The sequence below is a fragment of the Netta rufina genome (assembly GCF_964035555.1).
Source record: "Netta rufina genome assembly, chromosome: 1".
In the NCBI taxonomy this organism is placed as follows: domain Eukaryota; kingdom Metazoa; phylum Chordata; class Aves; order Anseriformes; family Anatidae; genus Netta; species Netta rufina.
In genome coordinates this window covers 141761144-141767143 of record NC_140123.1, presented here as the reverse complement: position 1 = coordinate 141767143, position 6000 = coordinate 141761144, and positions in this window count along the sequence as shown.

The window sequence follows — 6000 nt, the reverse complement described above, 5'->3', positions numbered from 1 at the left end:
TGCAAGGTGGATAAGGGCAATGCGGACTAAGAATAGTAGAAGCAGACAAACTTTGGGCTTTGGGTTGGATCACATCGACTCTTCCTCTCCTCCAGCACTTTGTTTTTGCCAGAGGTCAGCATGGCAGTCAGGGACAGAAAAGTTTCCCGCAAGTAGGAGCAAGGAAGCACGCCAGCTGAAGAAAAACTGCCCCGAATCCACAGCTTTGATAAGCAGGGCTTGCATCACTAGAAGCTTTTGTTGCTTTAATTATAGCTTTTAATATGGTCTGTAAAAGAGTTTTCTGAATCCCACTAAGACTCTCAGCCTCCATCGCACACGGGAGAGGCAAGATCCATGGGCAAAATGGGAGCAGTGTGAAAGAATATTGCCTTTTATTGTTCTGCTACTATTTCTAACATAATTGAGCATCTCTGGATTTCACACAATGAAAGAGGGAGATGAGTTTTCAATGATTTTTTTCAAGCTGCTCATTCTTTTATGGAGTTTGATCAAATTGCAGCCACAGAGGAGGGACTTTGATGCAGCTATGGCTAGGGAGGAAAATGCCTTTGTTTTTGCTGCATGGTTATACTTCCTATTTGTATTCAGAGTCACAAATACTCTGTCTCAGGACAAAAGTAAGTTCCTGATGCTTTCCCCCTTCCCACACCTCAGTTTTGCCTGGTCTCCCTCGCAAAAGCAACACCAGTGTAAGAGGTTAATTATGAAGGGTGTCTAGCAAAATCTGCCATGCTGATAAAGGCACATGAAGCGGAAAACCCCACTAAAGTCTCAGGCCTCTCGTTTATTTTGCAGGGTTGCAAAACACAAGAATTGAGGAAATGTGGTCCAGAGTAACTGAGAGGCAGATGTGGAACCCCGGGATGCCAGTGCTACAGACTCGCTTTTCAGGCGAGAACAATACTTTAAAATGAAAAATTCATTACCCAGATCTGTGAAAAGCAAATGAAGCTCAGCCTTTCCTAACCTTGACATTTTCCAGACTGCTGGCCAAATCCACGGGTAGGACACAGGCACACCCCCCGCCCCCACCCTTCAAAGGGATAGCCGGTGACAGGGAATGGCTTTCAGATGTGACTTAACTTCTCTGAACCGGTCGTGACACCACCGCATCCCAGCACACAGAGCGCTGTGCATCCGCACCTCTAATTGCCAGACCTGGAGGTAAAGCTTTGCTGCTCCGAGCACGCGTTCCCCGGAGACAGAGAGCAGAAAAGGAGTGGGTGAAAGCAGAGGGCAACCACAGTGAGTGCATTCGGCAGAAGGCCATTTGCATGTCGCCAGTTGCCACCCCACGTAGCCACCCTGAGCTGTTTTTGCGGCCAGGTTCTGCTTGCTGCCTCGGGGGTGTTCTTCTCCCCTGTCCCCCCAGCTCTGCGTGCAACCTGAAGGTTTCTGCCAAAGGACCTTGGTGTGCGGGTCACCTTTCAAATGGTTGCTTCCCCGCTGGGTAGAGGCTCTGCAGATGGTGAGGACGGAGGCTGCAAGCCTCTCAGCTCCAAAGCGCTCCGGTGAGTGGTATTCCCCGAGCCCTGCTGATGAAAGGCACAGATGTGCCTGCAGAGGAGCGGCTCTCCGTGCGCGCCGCGGTCCCCAGAGCCCTCTTCAGCTGGTTTGATGTCTAAGTGGAAGGGAAGAAAATAAGCTGACAGTGGGGTTACCACCCGGATGATTTGCTGAATTGATTAGCTGCTTCTTTCCAGGGCTCGCACCCAGACAAGCAGCAGCCTTGCTGGGGCTCACCGGCCAAGTAATGACCTGGGCGAGGAGCACTCTGGAGAAGGACCGGCCGTAATGATGTGCTGCTTCCCTGGGCAAGAAACAAAGGAAAAGCCCGGGGAAAACAACACACAGGGAAGTAAACGAGGCAAGAGAAATGCAGCTTGTGCGAGACAGAGCCAAAACAAGCACCCTCCAGCAGCAGCTGGTTTGGACGCCAGTTTGTGTGCAAGGGGCTGGGCAGGCAAGGGAGAAGAGCCCAGCTGCAGGTGTATGCACACCCCGTCCCTCTGTCTGTCTGTCTTTCTGTCTGGGGTGTGCAAATGGGATTGAGACAGGGCAGGGGTGCCGACCCCAGCAGCCGTATCAGGGCTTGCTGGGTATCACCCTCTGTTTTTGGGGGGCAGGCTCTGCTTTCACGGGTAGGAAGCACCCTGCTATGGCCAGCAGGCAGCTGCACCACAGGAAGGTGGGTGGGTGAAGCTCCTCCTGGCCTGCCTGCTCTTGGGACCTGGAAGTGCCCTAAGCAAAGCTTGAGCTTGATGTGCCTCTGGGCACAGAGGGGGCGGCCACCAGCTGGCTGAGGTGACAGCGGGGCGGCTCAGCTAGACACCGTGGAGGTGATAAAAGGGAGAGTCTGGGGAGCAGGGAGACATAGGAGAGACTCCAAAAGATTGTGCTCATTTGGATCAGATACTGAGCATCTAACGTGTAAGGGGAGCAAATGGCCCAGCCTTCCTAATCTTGTGCTCCTGCCTCCTCCTGAAACCCCAGAACAATGCGGATTAAGAGAGGGAGGGAGCGAAGGGTGCTGTGGAGCCTCATCTCATTGCTCTTTCCCATCTGTGCTGTGCTACTCCTGCCAGAGGTTTTTATTTGACCAAAGGAAGAAGAAAAAAAAAAGCTGGAAATAAAACCCACACACTATATTCCCTCTGCAAGCACCCCACGCCTAGAAGTGCAGTCTGCTGCTCTCAGCGCCTCTAATTAGCTAAGCAAGGCAAGTGCTCATTAGCCCCACCTGGGTCACTGTGCAACGGGGAACGCAGAGCATTAACCCCCACACGGCTGCCGAATAAAGAGGCGGGGGGCATGGCTGTGCTGGGGCTGGCTGTGCGGGCAGCCTGGCCCTGGAGATGGGTGCCTTTCGCAGCGGCTGTGCTGGGAGGGCTGTGGGCACACTTTCCCTGGGTAGTGTCGCTGGCTGTGGGTTGGGGGAAGATTTGGGAGGGGAGAGATGTGTTGCAGCAGTGCTAAGCACAGTGCTGTGATTTCAGCATCCCAGAGCATTTCTGCATGCGAACAGAGGGAGGCCCTGGCACGGTAGGGACAGCCACGGCAGCAAACTTCAGTTTGGCACTGATCGGATGCTTTGTAGCTCTAACTTCAGGGAGCCAGCTGCTGGCTTAATAATAATCATAAAATCTTCGATACGTTTTTGTTAATGTTGGGTCACAAGGGGTAAGTGAGCACCAGAACTACCCCCTGTGCTATCACACAAGCATTTCTCTCCGCCTGTGTCACAGCTCCTCTTGGATGAGGCGCTTCCAGCTGAGCCCAGGGAGCGGGGTGCTGCACATATGTGCAAGACGAATCAATCACTGCCTCAGACAGCTCGTAGCCTTTAAGTAAAGGCATTTGTACGTGAGGTTTACCCTGCCTGCCCATTCCGAGTCAGTAGGAGAGTAGAAATCAGCCTATGGTTCCTCATCCAGCAAAGGTCATTATTGTTTTTAGGAAATTGGTGCTAAACCACAGAAGGCATCTGTCTGGGAAAGGACGGGAGAGGAACGGGAGCAACTCCTGTGGCTGCAGACCAGAGGTGGTGATGCGTGCTGAATGGCAGTGAGTGCTGAAAACATCGCTGCTCTCCCTGGTACAAAGAAACAGCATGGGGCATGGCAGCTGCAGCAGATGAGGATGCAGGGAAAGGGTGGAGAGGGCTTAAAATCCCTCATGAGGGATGAGAGAAGTGCTGCCTGCCTCTGTGCCCACCAGCCTGCAGGCAGCAGGAGGACAGGAAAAGGTAGTGATAGAGTCTGGCATGAGAGATCCACCCTGGGACTGGTAATTATACCGGGAATACCAACTATATGCTGTTCTGTCTCCCCTTCAACATTTGCAATGGGTGCTGAGGAGCCCGGGAGATGCCCCTGAGTTCCCCAGGGTGGGATCCACAACCGGCTGGAAGTGCCCCAGCAAGGAACCAGCAATGAGGCAGCGACATCCCAAAGCACGGCTTTTGGGGGTGTAGATCCACAGCACACAGCAAAGCAATTCTTGCAGTGAACAGTGTCGTATCTGGCCGTTTGTCCCAGCACGTGCTGCCTCTCTCTGTAGACTGCCTGCAGCAGCTAAGGGTGTTTAACACGGACCTGTTAATAAAACTGCAGGTAGCTGTAACTTATGTTAGTGTCTTCATTTCACAGACAGTGGTCTCGGGGCACACAGAGCACTTGTATTAACGGTTTGGACTACATAACTTGACAGGATTAAAAAAGGGTTTAGCACTTACACTCTTGTATTTTTTCCTCAGCTGGATCAAAGGAATTAATCTGGCTGGTTCTGTTTTATTTCAAGCCATCCTTCCCTTTCTCTCTGCTGGTTAGTCTTCCCTAGCATGGTCTTCAAAGTCTGGGTTGGGAAGGCTGCAGGGGAATTCTGGCTGTCACTTTGGTTTATATGTAATATTGCTGTTGTAATGGTATCTGAATGTTTTGCTAAATGGATTCTTGCTTGTTTTTGCTTTTAACATGACTGCTGTAATGCTGCTTCACAACAACAGTGCCTGCCTCTCGTGGGGAAAGAAAAATTAGTTGAGAAAAGCGCTTGCTCTGGAAAGGTGTGGGTAAAGTTGTGATGGGCATTTAGAAACCCTATTTACATCAGAAAGAGAGGGGAAGGCAAGGAAAGCAAAAGTGAAGATCTGCCTCTCTAACCAAAGAGGCTCCCCAGGAAAGCTTGGGCCAACCTTACCAGTGGCCCAAGCACCCCAGATTCAGCATCAGCTGGTAGGTACACATACAAAGCAGTGTGCTGAGAGGAAGGGTGAGCCAGGGGACCTGGGGAGCCAGCAGCACCCCACTTGGCCTTTGGCACCACTCAGCACACACCATCCCCTGCAGCACGTGTGATGGGAGCAGCCCCGCTGCCCCGCACCCCCAGGCGTGCCCCACCCTCACCAGACACAGGTGCTCCAGTTTCAGCTGTGTTTATGCTGGGTGAGTTTAATTGCACGTACTGGATTCAGCAAACCGGTAAAAGTGCAGCTTAAACTGGTTCAAGAGCATCTACATCAGGGATCTGGAAATAACTCAATTTTGCTGTATGCCAGGGAAAGTTTTCTCCAGGTGGGACGGGCTTCAAACCAATGGTATTGGTGGGAATGTCATCTCCCTGTATTTACAGAGAAATGGGACTGAGTCTCCCCATCTTACCTAGAATAATAATGTTTAGTGTATAAATAGCATTTTATAATTTAAAAGCAATAAACACTAAGATGCCATGGTAATGAGAGCTGACAAGGCACTACCATTAACTAATTAAGCCTCGCAACTTCCCTGCGGTATCTAAATGTGATGGTTCCCATTTTATAGACAAGGAAAATCTATCTGAATTGATTTACTCCAAGGTACAGAGCAATCCAGAGAAAGAGCTGGAATCACAGCTCAGCACCGCCGATGCCTGGATGCTGGCTCTGTCCTCCGCGAGGCTCTGCCTTGGTTCCAGGCCGTGTAACCTCGCACCCCCTTCTTAGCAGGATTTAGAAATGAAGTGTTTTTAATTTTTGTTGACTGCTATGGAAGGAGTGGGGCATCCCTGTCTCCCTAGCCAAATTCGGTAGCAACAAGCAGAGGTACCGGTCAGGTTAGGGATGGATGCAGGTGAAGTTGCAGCAATTTGGCATCCAGGAGCTGTGCTCACCACACAAGTGGTGAGGCAGGAAAAGCAGCTGACGGGTGGGCACCAAACACAGTGCTGGAGAGAGCTGCCTTGGCTTAAGCTATCCCGTGTCCTGCCTTTCCAGCCCCCACAAGGGCTGCAGCAATTGCTTCGCAGGTGCCCGCCCCCTGTGTAGTTTGCACAGCCTTAGCAGTTTGTATAACACTGGGCCTGGCCCAGAAACCTCCATGGGAAGCAGCACGTCTGCAGCACTGGGGCTGAACGCGAGCCCTCTCGCTTTGCACAGGTAGGTGCTGAATAACACTTGGTAGCTCTGTGATTAGCTGGTTTAGATAAGAAATCGAGTTTTCCTTCATATCATCTCTTTAGGTCCCG